Genomic DNA, 13,138 nt, shown 5'->3' with positions numbered 1-13,138 from the left:
GTTTTCGCACATTCCAATTTCCATCTGTTTGGCCCAATGAAGGATGCACTCCGCGTGAAGCAGTACGTGGATGATAGGGGGTTACTGACGCAGCAAGACGTTGCTTCCGACATCAATCAATAGAGTAGTACCATGAAGGCATACAGGCCGTCCCAGTAAGGGGAAGTAAGACCGTCGCATTCAACAGAGGCTATATTGAAAAATAGGGTTTTGTATTCTAACCATTGGACAATGCTGAATAAAACCAACCTGCTTTCAGAAAAAAAGTATTGCATTATTTATTGAAGACCTTTCCTACATTTATTTAAGTTCAGGGCCAACTGCCAGTCCCTGTGCCAATCGTCGATCATCTGCAGATCTCCCACAATTTCACTACCGTCTCATGACGTAGCAATCTTCCTTTGGGCGACAGCATTGTCTGCGAGTAGCTTCATGCAAATTCCAGCGTTATCAAGTAGATCAGTAATTTAACCTTTCGAGAGTGGCGGCCGTTTTGCACTCCCTTGGAGCACTCACGGTATTACCATTACGTTTGTCGACTTCGATGGGTTAAGGACGATTCGTTGAGCTCTATCTGCATGGAAGTCGTGTATCCAATCGGTAAACTAGTTGCATCAGCATCGCCTGATTCGAACTGGAAAGGAGGCCCATATCATGTGCTACTCGAATAAACTGTCTCTACTCTGAAGAGGGGCGGCTGGCTAGCGTAGTCGGGTTCGAACTCGTCACCTCGTGAGCTCGCGAGCTGCTTATTACAGCAAAGCACTCGCCAGGCAGGTCTTAGGCCGCCTCTTGGCACTTTGCCGGCAAACCATAGGCGAGGCGAGCTCTTATATAACCGCGCTGTGTATTTCCCCGCCCATCTTGGAGTGATTCGCGAACAATGATTGGCCGGCAGCGCGCCGCTTCTCGATTGGGGGCAGCTACACGAGACGGAACTGTTGTTGAGCCGCGCGTCAGTCAGCTGTCTGCTATCACGGAGGGCGGCCAGATGTTGAATTGAGCCGTTCGGGCTCCGTAGCCGCCAGGGCAGCATTCCAAACTACGCTAAAATTATAGCTCAAATCGCGCTCCGCGAAATGTTTGGACACGCGACTTTTTATTAGATCTTTCTTTCTAACCGGAGAAGGATCCTTTAGCCTAGAAGAGTGTTGTTGTAGCCGCACGTTTAATTTGTGGTACACTGCTAGTCGTTAGTACTGCTACGCCGTGGGTTTGGTATACAACAAACGTCTAGTTTCCATGAAGTTCAGCGTACGCTCGGATATGAAAGTGATAAGCATTTCAGCGCAACAGCACAAAGTACGTGCCACTAACGTAATCTACCTTCTGTATACAGAGTAAACCAAGATTTGCGCAGGCGGACGGCACAGCACGGTTTCTGGCATGCTAACAGTACAAAAACGTCCCTTACAAAATTTCATCCCGTGAATGATTCCGGTATAAAATGGACGTATAGGAAAGGCAATTTGGCAACAATGTAATCGCATCTACGACAAGAATCTTCATTCAGTAAATAGTGAGAGATATTTTTGTAGTGGTAGTTAGCAATGAATCGCTCTGTCACATCCAGATGCGCAACTTTTCGTTCACTCTCTCTAAGGAAAGGCAACGGCCTTGCCGCAGTGGATACACCGGTTCCCGTGAGATCACCGAAGTTAAGCGCTGTCCGGCGTGGTCGGCCCTTGGATGGGTGACCATCCAGGCCGCCTTGCGCTGTTGCCATTTTTCGGGGTGCACTCAGCCTCGTGATGCCAATTGAGGAGCTACTCGACCGAATAGTAGCGGCTTCGGTCAAGAATACCATCATAACTGTGGTGTCACCGCCAGACACCACACTTGCTAGGTGGTAGCCTTTAAATCGGCCGCGGTCCGCTAGTATACGACGGACCCGCGTGTCGCCACTGTCAGTGATTGCAGACCGAGCGCCGCCACACGGCAGGTCTAGAGAGACGTCCTAGCACTCACCCCAGTTGTACAGCCGACTTTGCTAGCGAAGCTACATTGGCAAATACGCTCTCATTTGCCGAGACGATAGTTAGCATAGCCTTCAGCTACGTCATTTGCTACGACCTAGCAAGGCGCCATGACCAGTTTATATTGAGATTATATAATGTATCAACAAGAGCGATGTTCTGCAATTAGGGATTAAAGTTAAGTATTCTACCAGTTACTCTTGTTTTGCTAGTCTGAATTCTCTGACCTGTTCCAGACCTCACGCCAGCCTGCGTGAGCTTAATCGCGTGCCTTTCGGCTTCCTCCAAACTCCGTGAATTGGCTCCTGCCAATTCACAACAATAACAACCGGGAGAGCGGTGTGCTGACCCCAGCCCCTCCTATCCGCATCCTCCATTGAGGATGACACGGCGGTCGGATGGTCCCGGTAGGCCACTCGTTGCCTGAAGACGAAATGCTCTATAAGGAAAAGTTACGCAGTGAGTGTCTCACTCTAGAATTGATTTTGAATGTTAGTTGCCCGTGAGAAGATTGTGTTAAATCTCGTGTAGAAAAAGAAATGCGTACCCGCTTGTGTCGGAATTTGACAGCGGTTGTATTGTGGCCAGTCGAGACTGTGCTTTACGAAAGGTGCGTTCGGAAAGAAAGGAATCGGAAGCTGTGAAAATGAAAACGACTGAAGGGCTCGTAATACCACTGCCTACGGGAAAAGAAGTTGTTGTTTCTATAAGATCGCTAAGATCCCAAATCCACCGCTAGATGCACTGGGCGCACACACATGTGGTGACAGAGGGACCACTGTCACGGGTTTACCGCACGTCACCCAGTGGTTCCGAAAACAAAGAAATGGAGACTTCAGAAGAAGAGGGAAAGGGTGTAGTGCGTTTCCTTACAGCGGAAGGATTGTGGGGAACGGAAATTCATCGGAGAATGGCACAAGTGCACGGAGAGGGCTGCATGTGCGTTGCAATTCCGATGCTCAAGTCCGATCTCTGGTTCAATGGCTGCCACCGTAACTCGCCGTCTTCAATAATGAGAGCATCCACCTGCTGAAAAATGTTACCGGTACTGCGGTGTAGTGTTCCAGGTCGTGCGTCATCGACAAATGACATCCTTGAATCGCTCGTGTCACACCGTGATCTTTACAACGGATTGTTGCGATGGTAGAAAATTTTAATTTTTATTCTTGCTTTTGTGACCATAATAAGTTCCAGGCTCCATAGGCAAACATCCAGCCGACATTAAGAAATAGTCCACCAGGAAGTAGGGACAAGATAAGCGGCGGAGGTTGCCAAATATGGCTTATTGATCAAATAACTTAGTGTTTGACTTCCTGGCAGAGGAAGCAGCATGAATAAAACTTGCGCAGTGGAAGACGCAAACATCAGGGCGATAATACAGCAAGAGAGAGTTCAGTCACGTGGGGAAAAGACTCGTGTGGAACCAAATTAAGTTGTGTGCAGCTAGAAACCAAAGTGTCGCGTGGAACCGAAGGCATTCTTGCGGAAGCCGACCAATTAGAAACGAGAGTGTCGTGTGGAACCATAGGCATTCTTGTTCAATTCGAACACTTAGAAATGAAAGGGTCGTGTGAAACAAATTAACTCGTATGCACCCAAGTACATGAGAAAGGAAATAAAAGGCCAGGCAGCGGAATAGCTAGATGCAGAGATTCGGATGCAGATTCAGAGCCAGTGCCGGCAATTTGGAGATTCCGCAGCGAGATGCCAGCGGGGCCGAGTAGGCCCATAGCAGCCGATACAGCTGATAAAGACTTCAACTACGAGAAGACGGTGATAGACTCTGGTGGACACTCAGGAACTGCAGGTCAAGTAGGATTTGGCTAATGGTTCAAATGGCTCTGAGCACTATGGGACTCAACATCTTAGGTCATAAGTCCCCTAGAACTTAGAACTACTTAAACCTAACTAACCTAAGGACATCACACACACCCATGCCTGAGGCAAGATTCGAACCTGCGACCGTAGCAGTCCCGCGGTTCCGGACTGCAGCGCCAGAACCGCTAGACCACCGCGGCCGGCCAAGTAGGATTTTTAGAGTTTCATTGGACACTCAGGAACTGCAGATCAAGTAGGATTTTTAGAGTTTCATTGGAATAGTGTTGAACGAGGCTGTCAGTCTTTGTCTCAATTACTTAGAGCGATTTCAGTGCTAACCAAGAACAAGTGATTGATTCGTACTTGTTTCTTATATGTACCGGCAATTAGCTCTGAAGTAGCAAGTCCGAATAAATAGACTGAATCTTACTAAGGGGTTTATGGTCCAACACCTCACATAAGTATATGTGAGAATAAACTTGATAGAAACTAACTAATCTTTTCTGCTTATTGCAATTCTGTAACCTATTGTCAGGAAACTTATTTGCTTCAAACCAAGGAGATTCTCTCCCTCTCATCTCCGATATAAAGGTTGACAGCAATTTATAACCAACCCATTGTCGTTAACGTCCCGATTGCGCTACGCCGTTCGCACTTACTTCATTCTGGTATAGTGAGGCTGTGCTGGGATGCGACAGGATGTGCAGTATTCTCTGTATATATGTGTCACAGTTTGATGAATTACAGCTCCCCGCACTTTCCGCGCTGTCAGGAAAGGCAGTGCACGCCTTCGCTCTTGTTTTTAAGCCCCCAGTTCTCTGTTTTCAGCACGACTGAGTACATAGGACGGCGGACGCATGCACGCGTTCGCGCTGCCGTCACGTGGGAGTGGACCCATGTCCCTCTAGCGACGTCTTAGGCATCAGTGCTGTTATGGGAAGTTACCGCAGCTTCTTCCGTATGACCCATTCAGCAGTTTTCATTTTACAACCTTCAGCTCGTACTTTTTTAAATTACCTTACAGTTCCGCGATGATGCTGCTTGGGGAGAGCCCACGATTGTCATGCGAATATGCAATCGTCGGGTTCAAGAGGGATCAGTAGGAGCTGACCAGCCTAATGCGTACAGCGAGCGAGAGGCCAGACACACTGTTTGGTCAACAGTTCAGGACCGTACGGCCACGTCATTTACACTGAATTAGAAAGTTAAGAACTACAAATCAGGAAAAGGTTTCTAAAAGCCTGTGTTTGAGGAGTGGTACTGTATGAACGTGAGATACTGACACAGGCGACTGAGAGAAATAAGGCACTGAATTCTTTTGAGATGTCGTGTTCCAGGCGCTTCCTGAAACCCAATGAATGATTCACACCCGAAAGAGGAAGTGATTAATAGAGTGTGTAGTTTATTGAACACTATAGAAATTAGAGAATAGAGAAATTATTGGTCATCGAGTGATACACAAGGTGCTGCTGAAAACAATAATAAAAGGCTGCGTCAATGGAAAAAGTTAAATGGAGGCCACGACTGATGTACATAGACCAATTTGTACAAGATATCGGCTGTAGCTTCTACACAGAATCGACTGAGAAGGTAGAGAAATGTGAAGACTTGAAACATGTTGCTATCGATACTGCTATCAACCAGTTCTCGGACTTGTGGAAACGGGGTGTATGACCAGTGGTGTGGCTTAGTATTGGCACCCCAATACCCTATGTCGCTGTCCTGGCTGTTGCTTGAACCACTTGGTTCCTTTCCCACTACAGGTTTAATTCGTCTTGACATCACGCCTTATCACAGTGGTAGTGGCCGAGCATGATTACAACTAAAGACAGGAGTGCACAGCACAACTATCTATAGTTTCATACACACCCACACATCCATTTGTAAGAAGGCTCACGCATTTAAGATATAAGAAATCGCTTCTACTAGAGAGAAGCATGTGTTGAAGGACCAGCCGACAGCGCTTGGTCAGTAAGGTAAAACAACAAATAAGAAATCATTGATCGTACACGAAAATAAAAGAAAAATGAAGGCGAGCGGGGTAAGTTGTGTCTGATGATAGTGCACAGCATAGATGCGTCCACGGTTCGGATGCGGTCGTACCTGTGAACTACCGTCGTAATCACGATGTATATACTTGTCGCAACTAGCGAGCAACAAAAATGTAGACTGTTTTACGACAAAACCGGCAGCCTTTCCCAAACTGCTGAGGCGTTAGGCACTTAGCTCCATGTGGTGCTAACCGTAGAAGACGCGTGTTGCCTGCAGATCAACCAGCAGAGTCAGAATGGCCGCTAGATTTGGGTGTTGTTTAAATGCTCAGCACTCGACGAAAACGGCGAACTATCCGAGGAGGTGCTACTTTCTACAGCCAACCTGTGTTGATTTTCAGAGCTTTGAGAAGGCTGCTGAGACAGGTTAGGTTGGTATGCACTGACGTCTGCCTCTGGTGTACCCATGCGACAGTCACCGTTCAGCTTCCCTCTAGGGCTTACATTTAAAGAAAATCATCCTCTTGGTGAAAGCACAAACTTCTCAATGAAATTGAATGGGGATACTTATAAATTATGGAAAAATAACACATTTACTTATCATCACTACCCGTTTAACCTTATATTATCATAATAATAATAATTATTATTATTGGTAATATTATCATTTTATCCATTAAAGTGAAATTCTGCGACTGAAAAACAGTGGTTTTATTTGGTTGTAAAATAACTTTTTCTGCCGCTATCCACGATTTTCTTTCATTTTGTTTCCTGTACTACGCGTTTCTGGAAGTAACTCCCACTTTCGAGAGCGTTATTCGTGTATTATGGTATTTATGTATGACGGCTGCGATATCAGCACTGCCGCATTATCCTGTTGCAGTTGCTGTTCTGTTGTTGTCTAAAACAGGAACGGCGCAATTTTTGCAAATTATAATGGATCTCTCCTTTTAGTTGCTGGAGAACTTGGGGAAAAATGTCTTTACGGTTTTCTTGTAATCCGCTTATGGAGATGCAAATACGAATTTCTGGATAAGTGGACTACAAGCAATCTGTAAGTAAAAGCTTTTTCTCCAAATGCGCCATTAGCTATACAGTACGATCCATCATTAGACGCAAATTGCGCGTGTTCAAGTATAACAGTAAAGGCCACAGAACAATGTGGCCGCCCACACACCGCAATAGTGATGCATAAATGTCGTAATACACCAAAAATGTAGTTGGAAATAGTAATTATTTGCAGGAATGCTTCGTACGAGACGTAAATAAAATATTCCTGTGTACAGTAGTTCGGGTCCGTGCCGTAGATCTTCCGTGAAAACGCCGGGATGAAATCACTACAAGTGTTTCGTATTAATGAATAATTTAACTGGCAATCTCTTTAATACAATTAGTGCGCAGAGTAGATAAATAAAAAATTTGGATTGCCACTTACGGCTGTATGTCCGAGAGGCCAGCTACGTAATCGCTTTGCGCCATTTTTTCGTTTCATTTTCGATTATGCCATAGCTCTCGGATTCGCTCGTCACAGCGCTTTTAGGTAGGTTGACCAGATTTCAAAGAGAAAAACCAGGACACATGTGTTTATACCTAACTCCATTACTACACTTACGTTTGGCTTTCTTGTCAGTTATCATGGTATTTTGAAATCGTTAACAGGCCTATGCCGATGCAGCAACAAAGATGTATATTCATTTTGTGAATTGGAAAGGGACATGTAGGTACATTTTCTTCAAAAATAAAAAAAAAAGATTAATATATGCTTTTTATTGAAATGGCCTTGATATACCCACTGCAATGTTTAGCTACTTACTATGTACTTAGATACAATCTGTTAATCCTAAAAGCTGTTTTATATTACTGATCAGTAATCAGACGCAAATTATACATTTCATACTAAAATTTAACATTTCATTTTACCGCAGACTGTTACAGCAAGCGTGCATACATAAGCACTGCTAACACACGCCGCATAGCTCACATTTTTCGCAAAATTGACTTCCATATGGCTGAAGTCCCGTTAGGACATTTGGTGTAAGTGATGCTCGCTTACATTTCCTTTGGTTTTGGTTTTACTTGTGTCAAGAGCCATAAAGTGGGAGGTTAGCAGGTTAGAGGCAGGGATAGGTAGTATCTGCTGTTAACTCTTTCTTTAGGCATAAGACAAGCAAAAGAGGGAAGCTTATAAGGAGTATTGTGAAAATATATATTTCTTTAACGTTCTAATTCAAGGAAACTTGTTTTTCACAAATATTTAATTAAATGAGAAATATTATTGCATGCATTTTGAATCTTAATTAAAAACCGTGACATTGATGTGTCTCGAATGATTTTCTAGGGACAACAGGACTTTTACGTGAAAAGCAGGACTGTCCCGACGAAAGCGTGACGTATGGTCAGCCTACTTTCAGACCTTCTGGATACTTTTCAAGGCTACATTTCTTCTTACCTAAGTTTTCTATAATTCCAAGCACATTTACGAGTCATATGAGACGACATCTACCATTGTTTTGTAATTTTCCATTTAATAACGATTTTCGCTTATATTCCGGACAGTATTTTTATTGTCTCACTTTGGATCCTAGTAACGCTCCGCAACCTCTTCACAATGCCACCCCAATCCATCTCATAGATAAGCGCGTTTCCACGTTGCAACAATTTAGAACTTTATGCAAAGATAATCCGTAACAATCACGCGCTTGTAACTACACTGGCACGACGACATCACAGCTTTAACAAATGCTGCGCGGAAAACAGGTACAAACAAGATATAACTGTTGTGGACTCAACCACTGATTACGTTTTACTAGTCCCGGAGTTATCAGTGATTCAAATCTGACAGTGTTCTGTTACATGAGAAAGTTTGACCGACGAGAGAATAGAATTATTCTCATCAAAAGAAAATCCTAAATGCAACAGCAAAAATTAATTTATAACAAAAAATCCATTATTTAGTTGTCTGTCATCTGCCTTCGGTTCACACATAAAATTAATAATAGAACATTTTATAATGAATTATTCCAGGCAAGCTGCAAATGGTTCAGTTAGTATGCTTCTTCCTTATTACAAGCTTGTTTCTGCTATAGCGCCATTCTCAAGCAAACCTGTATATGTAACAAATGGTTCAAATGGCTCTGAGCACTATGGGAGTTAACATCTGAGGTCGTCAGTCCCACAGAACACAGAACTACTTAAACCTAATGAACCTAATGATATCACAGACATCCATGCCCGAGGCAGGATTCGAACCTGCGACCGTAGCGGTCGGGCGGTTCCAGACTGAAGCGTCTATAACCGTGAATATGTAACAGTTGGTGAGTCTACTTACGTTTATGCAAGTTGAATATAAGATCAGTTTACATACATACTTACGTCTATTTAGAATAGATGCCCATATTGCAGCAGTGAGTGAACTGCCAACTGTCAGTATATTGCTAGACTGTTGTACGTCACATAATTTCTATTTGTGTAGAAGTCGTGAAATACATTTGGCAGCTAGACTTACAGTTTATTCTCGTTGTTTACAGTGTAATCTCCGCTGACAAAAGGATTTTACAAAAATATTCAATGAAAATAGAAATTACGTTACTTATAATAGTCTAGCAATAAATAGACAGTCGACAGTTTACTCACTGATGCTATACGGGAGTCTATTGCAACTAGACGTAAGTATATACGTAAACTGATCTTTATGTACAACTTTTACTAACGTAAGCAGACTAACCAACTGCAACCTCTACAAGTTTGCTTGAGAAAGGCGCTACTGCCGAAACAAAATTGTAGTAGGCAAAAGCACTACTAATTAAACTATATGCACCTTTCCCGGAATAATTCACAATAAAATATCGTATTATAAGGTATTCTACGCTGCGTGTCCGGTCTAAAAATAATTAATAATAAAAATCTAGTGCTCAGTAATTAATTCAAATATCAATGCTATTTCAGGCCTCAAAGGCTTCCTACGCTGTATTTACTTCCATGTTTTTGGTTTATCAAATTCCACCAGCTCTAGATAGTGTGGAGTCACAGAAAGAGCACTGGAGGAAGGAATAAAGTGAATCTAAATTACTCAATTAAACTGATTTCTGGCGACTATTCTGTCTATTTGAGTGAGACAATATTTTTTTATTTTGAGCTTTTCCTCATTACAGAGGCTTATCTCCAACATAATAATTTATTCGGAAATTACTATAAAAAGAATAAACGTTCTTAAACGATAATTTCAAAATATTTCTCCTGGTGTTTCGATCTTGTGTTAAAATGGCTCTGAGCACTATGGGACTTAACTTCTAAGGTCATCAGTCCCCTAGAACTACTTAAACCTAACTAACCTAAGGACATCACACACATCCATGTCCGAGGCAGGATTCGAACCTGCGACCGTAGCGCGATCTTGTGTGTCCTGTTCCCCTTGCGGCCATCCTCCTCATTGTGTGCTGTACATTTTGCAGCCAGGTGGTCATAGGTCGTCGTCTTCTTCTTCTCCCCACCTGTTCCAACTCCAGTATCAATTTTGGTATTCTGGCTTCCTCCTTTCGTCGTACATGCCCGTATTTTTCTTCCTATCCATTACGTCATATATTCTTTCTTTCATTTCCATTCTCCTTATTATTGCGGTGTTCCTTATCTTCTCTTTCCTGGAGATTTTTGCCTATCTTCTCCAGAGGTCCATCTCTACAGCTTGTAATTTTTTAAATGAGTTTCAAGTTAATTTTCCAGGTCTCCGTTCCATACAGACCGAACTTGGTACTTCTATATTCTGTACAGGAACGCTTAATTGGGTCAAGGAAATTTGTCTCATCATTAAATGAGACAAATTTCCTTGAAATGAATACCCTTAGCTGCTTACAGGCGTTTACATACGCCAACGGGGACAGATGAAAATGTGTGCCCCGACCGGGACTCGAACCCGGGATCTCCTGCTCACATGGCAGACGCTCTATCCATCTGAGCCACCGAGGACACAGAGGATAGCGCGACCGGAGGGATTTATCTCTGGTACGCCTCCCGCGAAACCCACATTCTCAACGTATTACCCCGCACTACATTCGTTGTGCCCTCGCCCATTGTACTCATTACTCGCGGCACGTTGTCGATTCCCGTAAGAGTTCGGGCACTGTTTGTGCATTCGCACAGAAGAAGAAGATGGTCAAGTTGCCGGTGAGCCTTAACTATATATATACTAAGATGATATCTGTTCTTTCGGACATGTCCGAAACAACATATATCACCTTAGTATATACAAATTTCCTTAACCGAATTAAGCGTTCCTATACGGAATATAGGGGTACTAAGTTCGATTTGGTAATCGGCGATTTGTTATCAACTTTTTCGGAAGAGTACTGAGCTGAAGAGAGCATCAATGTACCTTTAGGTGTGACACTATGCGTTGAAAGCAATGAAGTCTCGGAGGCAGTTGTTACGAAATGACTCGGGGGTACCGGCGAGGGAGCTGGCAGGCCCATCACGCCCGTCTGATTCATTCGCCGCTCCGTAAACACATGACACCGTAAAACTTGGCGCCCACTCTTCGGAGTGCGACCAGCGTAAACGGAAGCGGCTAAACTTGGCCGCCCCTCGCATTATTTCACGGCGTGATTCTCTGCCGTCCTAAAAATAGCGATGCCCTGCTGACCAGTGGCGCCCCCCTTTGCACGCTGCGTTATGGTCGCGGGTATTTCGTTCCCCGGCGCGCAGCCTAGCGCTCCCCACCAACATCGCGGTTTCTACCCAGTTTACGGACACCTGTTCAGGTGCTGCGTCAGTTGTTGCTATAAGTATTTGTTGTACAGGATTGAAAAAAGTACTGTGTTTTCTCAGACTTCAGGGACATCCCATTTTCCGAGAACCACCTAGTAATATTTCGAAAACATCATTAAAAATCGACCTCGTTGCTTTGTCTCTAACAGGATTTATTACAGTACTAATATCGTCCGCGAAAACTAACAATTCTGCTTGTCTAATGTTACGTGAAAGGTCATTCACAATATAAGGAACAGGAGTTGAAACCAGTCACTAGAATTCTCTATCGTTCCAGTACGGTTTGAATTATCCAGCACTCCTCTGTAGAGGCAGCTAGTTACCAAAACACGTGTCAGGTATGCAATCCTTTCGGTGCAACACGGGGGTGAGTAAGCTATATTTTGGCTCGGTATCATGTACGGATGTATCCATATCAAGGGCAATTTTTGGGCTGGGCGGTATCGAGATACACTGACGGAAAAAAATCGCAACACCCAAAAACAGTTAACGTAGAACAATGAAATTTCGGGAATACTTTTGTCTAGGTACCATATTTAATAGACTAGAATTGCAAGACCACAGGTTAATGTAAGGGCGAGATAAGCCGTTACAAAAAAATTGCTCTTATAACTACGGGACTTAATATCTGCGGTCATCAGTTCACTAGGCTTACAACTACTTAAACCTAACTAACCTAAGGACATCACACACACCCATGCCCGAGGCAGGATTCGAACCTGCGACCGCAGCAGCAGCGTGGTTCCGGACTGAAGCTCCTAGAACCGCTCTGCCACAACGGCTGGCCTAAGCCGTTACAGATGTGAAATGCTGGTACATTAATAACCGGCGTATCCGCCAGAAGGTTGAATGCAAGCGTGCAAATGTGCATGCACTGTGTTGCACATGTGCGGGATTCCAGCCGGCAGCTGTGGCCGAGCGGTTCTAGACGCTTCAGACCGGAACCGCGCTGCTGCTACTGTCGCAGGTTCGAATCCTGCCTCGGGGATGGATGTGTGTGGTGTCCTGAGGTTAGTTAGGTTTAAGTAGTTCTACATTTAGGGGACTGATGACCTCAGATGTTGAGTCCCATAGTGATTAGAGCCATTTGAACCGGATGCCAGTTTGTGGGATGGAGTTCCATACCTGTTGCACTTGGTCGGTCAATACAGGGACGGTTAATACTGTTTTTGGATGGCGCTGGAGCTATCTGATAATGGCCTATATATGCTCGATTGGTGACAGATCTGGTGATCGAGTTGGCCCATGCAACATGTTGACTCTCGGTAGAGCATGTTGGGTTACAACAGTGGTATGTGGGTGACAGTTATCCTGTTGGAAACACCTCCTGGAATGCTGTTCATGAATGGCAGCACAACAAGTCGAATCACCAGACTTACGTACACATTTGCAGTCAGTGTGCATAGGATAACTACGAAAGCGCTCCTGTTGTCATACGATATCATACACCAGACTATAACGCCAGGTGTAGGTCAATGACCTGAGTACAAATCGCAGCTCTGCCAACGCACCGCCGTTTTATACCTTGTGTACACAATACTACTGGCATCTGTATACAGGGTGAAAGGTATTTAAACCGACAAACTCTGGGAG

General features: G+C 44.1%; 1 protein-coding gene and 1 non-coding gene across 2 annotated transcripts in view; both read right to left on the bottom strand.

The window, feature by feature from the left end:
- Positions 1 to 13,138, bottom strand: part of LOC126184040 (diacylglycerol kinase 1-like) — a 462,137-nt gene that overhangs the window by 46,044 nt on the left and 402,955 nt on the right. The window lies entirely within an intron of this gene.
- Positions 10,674 to 10,747, bottom strand: Trnat-ugu (transfer RNA threonine (anticodon UGU)). The gene has a single exon. It is a non-coding gene; the product is annotated as a tRNA-Thr (tRNA).

The sequence above is a fragment of the Schistocerca cancellata genome, chromosome 4 (assembly GCF_023864275.1).
Source record: "Schistocerca cancellata isolate TAMUIC-IGC-003103 chromosome 4, iqSchCanc2.1, whole genome shotgun sequence".
Classification (NCBI taxonomy): Eukaryota; Metazoa; Arthropoda; class Insecta; order Orthoptera; family Acrididae; genus Schistocerca; species Schistocerca cancellata.
The sequence above is the reverse complement of the archived record's forward strand: the minus strand, read 5'-3'. Positions and strand labels throughout refer to the sequence as shown.